Source organism: Maniola jurtina, chromosome 16 (assembly GCF_905333055.1).
Source record: "Maniola jurtina chromosome 16, ilManJurt1.1, whole genome shotgun sequence".
Lineage (NCBI taxonomy): Eukaryota > Metazoa > Arthropoda > Insecta > Lepidoptera > Nymphalidae > Maniola > Maniola jurtina.
In genome coordinates this window covers 11,828,403-11,841,079 of record NC_060044.1, presented here as the reverse complement: position 1 = coordinate 11,841,079, position 12,677 = coordinate 11,828,403, and positions in this window count along the sequence as shown.

The following is a 12,677-nucleotide window of genomic DNA, read 5'->3' as shown; positions in this document are numbered from 1 at the left end:
TTATTTATTGATTTTGTTGTTGATGTTATTTTATTTTTTGTTGTTTCTGTTATTTTTTCTGTGTTTCTGTTATTTTTTCTGTTGTTTCTGTTATTTTTTCTGTGTTTCTGTTATTTTTTCTGTTGTTTCTGTTATTTTTTCTGTGTTTCTGTTATTTTTTCTGTTGTTTTTGTTATTTTATTGTTTGTTGTTTAAAAATAGGATAAAATGGGAAAAATAAATAAATGAGAGTAATTAATTAATCTCTTATCTGTCGATAAGTTACTAAGGAACGACGTTGTTAAAATAGACCATGCAATTTTTTTTTCTTATAGTAAGGCCTATGAGACGAGAAGAATGTAAACAAACTGGCAACATTATTTCGTACGAGAGGTAAGGACAGAGATAGTAATCTCTCGCTTTCGCATGTAACTTAGTAACGGTCAGTTTGTTAACGTACTTTATCTTGTCTAGTTGACGTTACTTTAATTAGGAACATAGTGGCAGATTAAAGATAGATTGACCATTCATTTCGGCTTTAAGTATTCCTTATTCAAATAATTTTCTAGTCTCTTTACAATGTTAACATTTTCGTCATATTTAATTAAATAAATACATATTTAAAATATATTATTATGTTAAATATTTCTTTGAAATTAAGTTAATGCATGTTATTAAAATGTTTTTTCTAAATATTTATATATTTAAATTAAGTAATATTGTGTTATATTGCCAATTATTACTATACAATTTTTGCAATAGAATAATATTAAGTATCGATTTCAAAACAAATAGATGTATCGAAGAATTTACTAGGAACAAACAATTTCATTTCAATAATAACCGTAACTTACCGTATCTAATTAAAATTACAAGGAAATTACGAAGTTTGTAAGTAATGTAAATATAAATAAGGGTTTTGTAAAGAAATGTGATATAAGTGTAAGTAAATTGTGAAATATATAATTTAAATGTTGTTTTTGATATTTCTAAAAGAAAAACTTAACTGTTTAAATCTTAGGCTGGTCGCATATTGGCTGCTATTGTGAGAGCGACAGTATTTTGAGCTACTTACCAATGTTGAAGCAATTAATAAGCACACTTATTACTGAAAAATAATTCATTTTTACATGAAATTAAATTATTTTTACTTAATAATAAGTGAGTAGAAAGTTGAATTGTTTGCTGTAGTGTGTAGGGAACTATTGTTTTGTTTGATCATCGGAGCAATTGCTAAATCAAGCTTAATGCTTTAGATACCATAAGAAAACACGCTTTGAAAAGGTAAATATCAGTTAAACACGCATCTCTATAAAGACTACCATGAGCAACAAAACTAAATCGACTGCACGAACTTGTTGCTCAAATGCTCACTCGATAGTGGCCATTGAACGGTCAGCCTTATAAATTCTTGTTGCTAATATAATATTATTAAAATATAAAATAAAACTATGTAAATATTTTGTTTTGATATTGAATATTAAATTAATGTATTTTGTAAATATAGTTATAGGAAAAAGTCGATGGGATTTTATTATAGATAACTTTTATTTCATTCAAAATGATTGTTTACATAAGTATTAAAATTATATAGGACAAGTGACTGTTTTATTTATCTTATCCCCAAAATAGCACAATTTTACATAGCCATTACATATAATCAATAATTAGGAACGTAAACTTTTTTAATCACTGCCCTTATTATCACTACCCATATTTTAAAGGTAAAAGTGTGTCTGTTTCTTAGTTTGTCCTTCAATCACTTCACAATGGAGCAACAGATCGACATCATTTTCTGCATGGATATAGTTAAAGACCTGAAAAGTGACATAGGCTACTTTTTGTGCCGGAAAATCAAACACTTTTCACGGAAAAACCTAAATCCACGCGAATCAAGAATGAAGTCGCGGGCATCAATTATTGTTATATTATAAAGGCGAAAGTTTGTATGTGTGTGTGTGTGTGTGTGTGTGTATGTTTGTTACTCCTTCACGCAAAAACTACTGGACGGATTTGGCTGTTTGGAATGGAGGTAGATAATATCCAGGATTAGCACATAGGCTACTTTTTATCCCGGAAAATCAAAGAGTTCCCACGGGATTTCAAAAAACCTAAATCCACGCGGACGAAGTCGCGGGCATCATCTAGTAAGTAATAAAACTTAAAGCTAGCCTTATCTATAATTACTTACCTAATGTTTCAAATACCTACATTATTGATACTACAATTTACAACGCAAGCATTTTCAATACTGCAAAATGTATACATCTCAAAAGCAACCACTGATGTAGAAATGGCCAAATAATACCGCTTTTTGCCTTCTTCCTTATAGAAACGTGTTCAAGCATATTCGACCAAGCAGGATGTTACGTCATGATAATATACGCCAGGTAATCTCTTGTGTATTTTCTATATTAAGGTAATATTGGTGAAATATTTATGCTCTACAAGTGAAGGTAAAGTAAAGCCGGAAATAAGATGGTAACTGAAGTGAAGAATATGATATGGCTTTGACTATTACTAGTGAATAGAATAGAATAGATATTTTTGAAGCATCCTTTGGGACGGAGCACGGATGTAGCATCGTATAAAATTAATTTCTGGACAGCGCGAGCGGTTAAGTTCATATTATGAGTGAGCGAAACAAAATAGGTAAGTATTTGGATGATTTAAATATCTGACTGAACCTTGGGCATTGATTTTGGCTTTATTCTTCAGCCAAAAAACTCCTTTTGGCCAAACCTTCGACTTCGGCCAAAATAACTAGCAAGCGTTCAAATTGAAGGAACTGTCACGAACAGAAGGCAATGGTTCAATTTTATGTATTATTCGCTTTATCAATTACATTTGTAAACAATACAGAGTGTAACCAAAACGATAGCAAAAACGAAGACTTGTGATAGTACTGATGCAATCATCACCAATCAATGTAATCATGGTATCTTAACACCAATGTGTTAAGATACCACAAAAAAAAACGATAAAAATAAATATCCTGTAGGTAGGCACTTACTTATTTTTTAAAAGTTCGCTATGTTTTGCAAATAAAACATCTGACTGAAGCGTCAGTTCGTTGTCCTCTAGCGAGAGGTCAATGAACGTTGCGTAGTTAGGTGTCGCGAGGTCAATGCCACATCGTATTGACTCCGAATTTGCACGCTATATTATATATGAATATTATTGTAAATTGAACAATTGAAAAGAGCAACCGCCGAGTTTCTTGCTGGTTCTTCACGGTAGGAACGGCATTCCGAACCAGTGGTAAATTATTTGACGATTCAAAAGCACTTTTAAAAGTTTATTTGAATAAAAATCTATTCTATTCTATTCTATTCTATACATCGCTGGGTTGCGCAACATGAAATCGCTAAAACCTTGTAGTTTTAGTGATTTCATATGAGGCAATAGTGGCTGGTCTTGGATTGTGTTTAGGTAGTACTAAGTTTTAACTAGCTTTCTAGTTAGGTGCATTCTTGCGGCAACAGAATACACGTTCTAAGAATAAAATAGGGTCCAGACTCCAGACGACCAACGAGTACAGGTACAGATTTAACGGGTTAAACAAAACTATTTTTTTCAAACCCTTTCTTTAAAAGAATACAAATATTGCCTTTAAAAAAATAACCAGAACCTTTGTACCAGAAGTTACTTTACAAATTGGCATATAATTGGGAAATTTAAACCTTCCCATGCGAGATAAATTTCCTTGAGGGTCGTACTTACACCGGACCTAAATAAATAATTCAATAGCAGGTGTTGTTTCTACTCCGGTCTTCCCTCTTCGGCAGTCGAGTCAGGATTACTCGAAAACCCGAGGATTTGTTTTATATAAACGTCTTGGCAAATAAATCGCCTTTATTGTTCGCAAAAATACAGTAAAGATTAGAGTAATTTTTGGGTTTTGAGTATGAGAGGTTGATATTTTCAAGACATTTCATTATCAACCCATCGCTGGCACACTACTGAGCATGGATTCCTCTCAGAATCTGTCTGTCTGTTTGTTTGTCTCGTGAGCCGTAATACGTAGAGGGTAGAAATTTACACAGAATGCGTATTTCTGTAATAAACAACAAAAAATAAAAATTTCCAAATGGCAAAACAAGTTGAATGCATGAATATAATTTTATTGTACACCATAAAATTATTACAGAAAAACACATGCAAAGCAAAACAAAAATTGTAGGTACAATTTGGCGACCTTATAGATCTACTTAGTGATCTCTTCCATGCAGCCAAAGTGGTGCAAAGGACATAGCTTTAAATATTAAGAGTTAAAAGTTAATGCGTTATTTCTTGTACGATGGAACGGAACCATTTGTATGTGAGTCCGATTTACACTTGATCGTTTGACTTAAAATTAAACCAAAAACAGAAGATGAAAATGTTAATATTTTAGATCAAATATCCACTTCAAGACCTCAGTTGAGTGGGTATTTATTCAAACTAACCCATAGCCGAAGGTCCCCGTTTAACACAGAAAATTAAGGGACTAAATTAGGGGTGGAAAACTAAGTTTGTAATGATAATGGAGGGCGCGACCTTACATGAGGGTAGATTCTGATTTTACAACGAAGTTACGTATAGCACTGATTTTATCTAAAACTGGTTTTAGTTTCGACGCTCCACTATTCTCAAACATTATATAATTAACATTTTATACACGAACATGTGTAAATTAAAAATTTATAACACCCCCGACAAGTGAGGGTTACAGTAACTAGAAAAGAGCTGATAACTTTCAAACGGCTGAACCGATTTTCTTGGATTATAGCTAAGAACACACTCAATCAAACCACCTTTCAATCAAAGAAAAACTAAATTAAAATTGGTTCATTAGTTTAGGAGCTACGATGACACAGACAGATACACAGATACATACGTCAAACTTATAACACCCCTTTTTTTGGGTCGGGGGTTAAAAAAGTTGTTTGATATTTTTGAGGTTTGAAATTTGGCCGATTTTGAAATTGCAACAAACTTCAAGTTTGCGTCAGCGACATTTTCATTTTTACATAAACAAATGTAGGTATACTCTAAAATAATCATGATAAAATTCAATTTTGTGCTTTATGTGCTAGTTTATTGGCAATGGAAACGAAAGGAATCAAGCTATGCAGCAAAATCAAAAGAGTTTATTTGGTTACAAGCAGGTATCCTAACTTGTTTTCAAAATAAAACCTCATCCGTAAATCAACGGATCTAACAAGTGTAAATTAAAAATTTGTAACACCCCCGACAAGTGAAGGTTACAGTAACTAGAAAAAAGCTGATAACTTTCAAACGGCTGAACCGATTTTCTTGGATGATAGCTAAGAACACTCTCGATCAAGCCACCTTTCAAACAAAAAAAACTAAATTAAAATCGGTTCTTTCGTTTAGGCGCTACGATGCCACAGACAGATACACAGATACACAGATACACACGTCAAACTTATAACACCCCTCTTTTTGGGTCGGGGGCTAAAAAAAGCATACATACTCTATAAATTGGTTTATCAAACTCAGTGACCATTCCCCAGCGTATGTGGAGCAATACGTCATGGTAAATCCTATTATAACTGCAGATCGGTTTTACCGTCAATAAAAGTTAGAGATTTTCATGCAAATTGACAGCCACTCTATTGAGTACAATCGGCATGGGTTATAGTTTAATTTAATCTATACTAATAAATAAAATTGGAGTGTCTGTCTGTAATTTCGAAATAACTACCGCATATTAAGGTCATATGGTTATTTGAACGATACTATAACTGAATCACACGTTTTTGAAATTTTTGTCTGTCTGCCTGTCTGTCTGTCTGTCTGTCTGTCTGTTTGAAAAGGCTAATCTTGGGAACGGCTGAACCGATTTTGACGGGATTTTCACAGACAAGTAAAGAATTGACCAGGGAGTAACATAGGCTACTTTTTTAACCGACTTTCAAAAAGGGAGTTGTGTTTTTCAACCTATGTACACCGAAATCTCCGAGATTTCTGAACCGATTTGCGTCATTTCTTTTTTAATCGATAGAGGAACTTTGCGACATTGTTTCATAAAAAATTTGGAGTCCAACTCCTCAATCCTGATGCTGCAGGGGATGTGGCCAATCCACGCGGGCGAAGCTGCGGGCATCAGCTAGTTCAATATATGTGCGGTGTATGTATTTAGAGTCGTGATTGCCTTAGTGATTAAGACATCCACCTCTTATTCGGGAGGTCGGAGGTTCGATCCTGGGCACGCACCTCTAATTTTTCGGAGTTATGTGCGTTTAAAACAATGAAATATCACTTGCTGTAACGGTGAAGGAAAACATCGTGAGGAAACCTGCATGCGTGAAAGCTCTCCATAATGTTTTCAAACGTGTGTGAAGTCTGCCAATCTGCATAGGCCAGCGTGGCAGACTATGGGCTAAACTCTTCTCTTTCTGAAAGGAGGCCCCTGGAGATAGGTAATGTGGAGGGAAAAGTTCATATCACTAGAAGAATGTTAAATATGCACGTGGACGGAAAAAGAGTGGGTTAGACCAAAGAAACGTGGATTGTGTGGAAGAAAATACACGTATATGGTGGATGTGGTGTACGTTGACGGCTGACAGAAGGGAGTGGAAGAAGATTTGTTGTGCCAGACAACATCATAATCACCAACGTCAACTGATAAACTGTGACTCCAGGACTTATTATAGGGATTTCTTCATACCACGATCTTGCTCAGCTTGCATCCAGCGGCTCTGTTTTCTGAGGTCTATCCATCTTATGGGACGTCTTCCAATGCTTTGCGATGCAAGATCATTATTTAAGCACCTTGGGACCCCAATGTAATTGGTTCTTAGAATTTTGTGCCCTGTCCATTACTATTTCAACTTCGCAACCCGTTAAGAGGGCTCTCTCCGTCACTCGTTTCCACTCGTTTCATACAATCGTAGTTCCAATTTCATTTGAATATTAAGCAACCTAAGTCCATGAAATTTTGCAGACATATTCTAGAAACTAATATCTATGTCTGTGGTTTTCCAGATTTCTGTTAAAATATTCGGTTTCAAAGTTACACGGTCTTAAAATTTTCATACAAATCTTGGAGCCCCTGTAATTTTAAAACTACATATTTTTAGAAAAATCTAAAACACCACAGACACAGATATTAGTTTCTAGAATATGACTGCAAAATTTCATGGACTTTGCTTGCTTAATATTCAAATGAAATTGGAACTACGATTGTATGAAACGAGTGGAAACGAGTGACGGAGAGAGCCCTGTTAAGCTATGTCAGTTACTCTGGTTCTTCTACAGACTTCCTTATTTCTGCAGCTATTCAAGCGAAGCAAACCCACAGCATGTGGAAGTCCCTATTAAACGTTAAAAAATATGACCTTTGCAAACGTTAAGTGCCAACTCGCAGTATAGGGTAAGTACTCGTAATTTCAACGGAAATGGCCGTGATTTTTCGCAAATGAGTGCGGTGAAATTGCTTATTTCGTGACCCGGATGACTTAAGAGCCCGTTGGCAATTTTGGGGAGGTATTTTATAGAAAGGAATGGAATGGAATAGATTTTTTTTCAAGGTTAAACCGACTTTAATACTGTAAATCATATTTTTTACACTATGTTGAAGTCGAACCCAATGTCTGTCTGTCTCCACTCCAGAACTACCTCAGCGGCCATCAGTTCTGCGGCAGACGTGACCTGCCATTGAGCTATGTGAGCCACTCTGGTTCTCCTACGGATTACCTTGTTAAGGACTTTGTCTCTCAGAGAGATCCCCAACATAGCCCGCTCTAAGGTACGCTGAGCGTCTTTGAACTTTTGAACAAGGCTAACTGCCAGTGAACACGTTTCAGCGCCATACGTCATCACAGGTAGGACACACTCATTAAAGTGTACAAACAAAATATATTATTTTTAACTCCCGATCCAAAAAGAGGGGTGTTAGAAGTTTGACGTGTGTATCTGTCTGTGGCATCGTAGCTTCTAAACTAATGAACCAATTTTAATTTAGTTTTTTTGTTTGAAAGATAGCTTAATTGAGAATGTTCTTAGCTATAATTCAAGAAAATCGGTTCAGCCGTTTGAAAGTTATCAGCTCTTTTCTAGTTACTGTAACCTTCACTTGTCGGGGGTGTTAACAGCTTTAAGCTTTGAAAAGGTTTTTGAAGACTATTTTTACTTTCTTGAAAATAAATTTTGTTTTAATTCGTATAAGTAGCAAACTGCTATACAATGAATCGTCGGTCTGGACAGGTAACGCAGAGGCATCATTTAGAGACTTCAAGCTTTTATCAAACATCTGAAAATTTCCTATTGCCTCTCGAACCTATTTCGTGACCCCAGTAGAAACTCGTGTTTGCATCTCGATGAGCGAGGCCTGTGATTCGGCAGGCCCGGTACCTAATGTTAAATTAAATTGTTATGTCTGCGGAGTACGAATTCCGTTCTCAAATTCTCAAATAAGCTTCGAAGTATCACATTCCGCAATGATTTTTCATTTAATTTGTTTTTAATATTAGAAAAGTTTTTATTTAAAGCGATTTAGGTTGTGAAGCTGAAACGGCAATGGGCAGGGCATATCGTTTGAAGAACTATATCTATCGTCTATCGGTTCGGTATACCGAACGTTGGAGTCCCAAGGTGCTGGAACGACAACCTCGTATCTACCGAAAAGCGTAGCGTTGGAAGACCCCAACTTCATATCAAAAAATTGGTTGTCTGTAAAGTCGGTTTACTGACGATAGTTGAACGTGACAACAAAGGCCGATTGTGCTTCTTTGTCGCTCTTTCCGCGCTCTTGCTTGCACTTCAAGCCTTACATGGAACGCCTCAGAGCGAGGTAACGCCGCATGAGTCATGTTTTTTCGTGCGTGCAGCCGGCTCTATCGAATTATAAGACGTTGTCACTTGTCACGTCAAAAATCTTCCCGCTAGCGGCTAGCGGCTAGTCCCAAAAACACCTGCACAATTCAATCGGATGAACGATATGCAAACATGTAAAAGTAACAAATACGTAAACATTATTTTTCATATCCTAGCCTAGACAAGATCCGCGACTTCTGGAAAATTCTGTGGGAACTCTTATATTTTCCCTGATAAAAATTTATTTCTGTACCCGTCATAATCGGCTAAGGTTAAACGGATGCATCTTGTAAAAGTAGCATACACATAGACACACTAATAATATCAGTAAGGATAAGATAGGTACTTGAATTCATAATCCCTAGTTGTCTTCTAAAAAAAACCTTCATTAAATTCCAAACTATTTCATTAGGTATCTATTAGGATTTGAAGGAAAGGGACCCTGAGTCAAACTAACTAAAATAGGCCTAACTAATTAAAATGGAGCTTGAAGTCACCCTTGGGGGTCGTAAAAACTTTGCATTTAGGCAAAACTTCACGAATTATTTTAAGTTAGGTAACTAAGACGCGAGTGATAGATAAGTAAAATCGATTCTATGTTTTTGTTAGACAGATAAATACCTATTTGCATTTAGACCGGGACTTAGGACGTACTAAAGGCTTATTCACACCAATTGCGTACACCTGACACGTGCGTAGTGACGCGCGTAAATCCCTTACAAACCGGGTTACGCATACGTCCACGCTTTACGCAAGCGGTGTGCCATGTTTCATACAGTTCCGTACATTACAACGCAACGGTACACGTACAACGGTACGCAACGCTTACGCAGCCTGCGTGTACGAGCTATAAGCGTGAAAACACATATGCATTGCGTTGGCGTTGCGGCGCCTGAGCGGTGCCACTGCGTCATCCTACAATATATAAATTGCTGTACATACTATGGGACCTTCACTACATTGAACCACACATATTTCACACACACATTCTTTTCAGATCACATTCATTCAGATATTTCATTTAGATCACAATTTATATAATTTATCGACAAGGTTGTCGATATCGGCAAACGTCGACCATGCACCCTCACTAGTAAGCTGCGCAGGCGCATAAAAAACATGTATGTAATCGGCGCGCGACCGCTGCGCGCTGATTGCATTTGAAGCAGTCCGAACCTAATTACACGCTAATTATGACGCGAGGCGCATGTCGTCTGTATCGACACTCGCACGTGGTCATTTCATACGCGATCTATTTATTTTACCGATATTTACTTGTACCTACTATAGAAAAACCTATTCTCAAGTGGAAGTTACTTTCGGAATGTGAATACTGAATATGGTGTAAAATCGTATGGTATCACTATCAACCTTGTATCTGAAGACAAGAATATATTAATGTTTCTATATTACTATTATGGGCATTTTTATTGCTAGTGATATAAACCTTTAAACCGCCATACGCCCACCATAATACTATGGCATACTATGCGGCGCCGCACCGCTCGCGCAACGGACTTGGGACCAGTCACCAGAGGCAGGGAGGGTTGGTGAGCTGCAAAGCCATACTTTTGCCGTAGCAGCAACGCAATGCCTGTGTGGCACCCAATACTCAAACCCAGAGCGGTGCGGCGCCGCAACGCACCAGAAACGCATCGTAGGACTTCGTCTGTGTTGGTGTTAGCTGGCGGGCGTGCTCTGTCTTTTTGGAGTGTTTTTTTTTGTTAAAACTGACTGGAAAGCGCTCTAAGGGGGTGCCGCGCGTGTGTCGGCGAGCGCCGGCACAGACGGCGTCCATACTTGTATAGTTTCCCTAACTTGTTACAAATAACTACAAACGTGACATTGGCTAATCTTTGTAAAGCCAGACGAGAGAAAAAAAAACGCATCGTAGCATGAAAGCAAAACAAACTAAATGAAATGAAGACAATTTGATACGTAGGTCTTCAAGTTATTAAGTACAAAGTACTAAGGTAACTTTATTGCTTAAGAAGCGATCTATTCTAGGCCACAGTGGGTGGCGCTTTCTTTATGATGTCACCCGAGAGCTGTTGGCAGATTTGAGGAGGTTTTTTATTTATTCAACTAGTTTATACATTCATGTATTTTCTTGTGAACATTATTATAAAATTAGTATAATATCTCTTATCATTTATTTAGTCATTAATATTATTAAGCTACTAGCCGATGCCCGCGGCTTCGCCCGCGTGGATTTAGGTTTTTCGAAATCCCGTTGAAACTCTTTGATTTTCCGGGATAAAAAGTAACCTATGTGCTAATCCAGGATATTATCTATCTCCATTCCAAATTTCAGCCAAATCCGTAAGGTAGTTTTTGCGTGAAGGAGTAACAAACATACACACACACACATACAAACTTTCGGCTTTATAATATTAGTGTGATGTGATGTGATATCGTTTTAGTATACCGTTTATTGCAAACTTTTTGAAAAAGGTTTGGCTGCAAGAGATCACTGTATTTTTCTAGCTACTTGTTCTATCTTGTAATGTTTTATGTGGTAATGAAGAATTTTTTTCTATTTTTTCCCGCAACTTCATTTGCGTTGATATACCGTTAGGATTTCTCAAAATCCTTCCTTGAACATCTAGGAAACTTAATGACTGAGTATCATTATCACAACAAGTACCTAGTTGAAAAGACATCTTGCCTTGAGTTTGTATCAAAAAGCATTAACGTGTATGAATCTCATAACTTGTTTTGTTGAATTTACTTTTGAACTGTATAAAATTGGGTACATACTTATAGAGATTTCAATTTCTTTCTATGATAATGGTGGCTAATGGCTATGAAGTGTCAAACTAGTTGCTCTTTAAAAAATGTACGATAATGCAAACGCAGTTCGATACATTAACAGGAACAGAGTTTTCAACATGTTTTTTTCTAAATGTTTCATCAGTACAAATTCAATAAGGTTCCTCTTTATAATAATCATCGAATTCTATCTTTATATATGTGAATGGCTATGTAAAATGTAAATGCGTTTGTTTCTTTGAGTTGAACTGACCACTAGATTGGTCTAAATACCACAATGTAGGTTTTGACTTTTGGGTTTTTCACTAACCTCACAAAAATTTCCACAGGCTCTGGCTTCAGTAGAAAGACGAGCACGATAAAATATGTTTCTATTTTATAAGCTATACTTACTCGTTAGTAATGAAGCCTCATTATTATTTTCTATATTTATTCTCTGTTTATTTTGTGGTGAAACAGAGTAAATATGATTATGATAGGATCAGGTTACCCTTCTTCTTATCTTTGTTAGTAATATTTGAAGCCTATCTCAAAAGAGATGAACTGAAATCTGAAAATAATCACCATCATAATCAACCCATCGCCGGCTCACTACGGAGCACTGGTCTTCTCTTAACGTGAAAAGGTTTTGGCCATAGTCTACCACCTACCTACCTATAATAACAAACATACGGGAACATTTCAGTATTTCGTTCATTATCTTCGTTAGTCAAAAAATGTTTATGAAAAAAATCTAGGTGAACTGTATTGCGCTTGACCTAGAAACTGAAGTTGATAGCCCATCAGGTAGTTAGAGCACTTGTTCATAGATGAAAGGCTATCTATAGAGGTAAGCACTCTAACTAGCGAGGCGGAAACTGTTGAAGTCTTTACAAATAGAAAAATTGACTATAAATAGAGACAAGAATATAGAAAAATATAAAAGTTATACCTCCCTGGCGCATTGGTGAGCGCTGTGGTCTTATTAGAGGGAGATCCCGAGTTCTATTTTTTAACCCCCGACCCAAAAAGAGGGGTGTTATAAGTTTGACGTGTGTATCTGTGTATCTGTGTGTCTGTGTATCTGTGTATCTGTGTATCTGTGTATCTGTGTATCTGTGTAT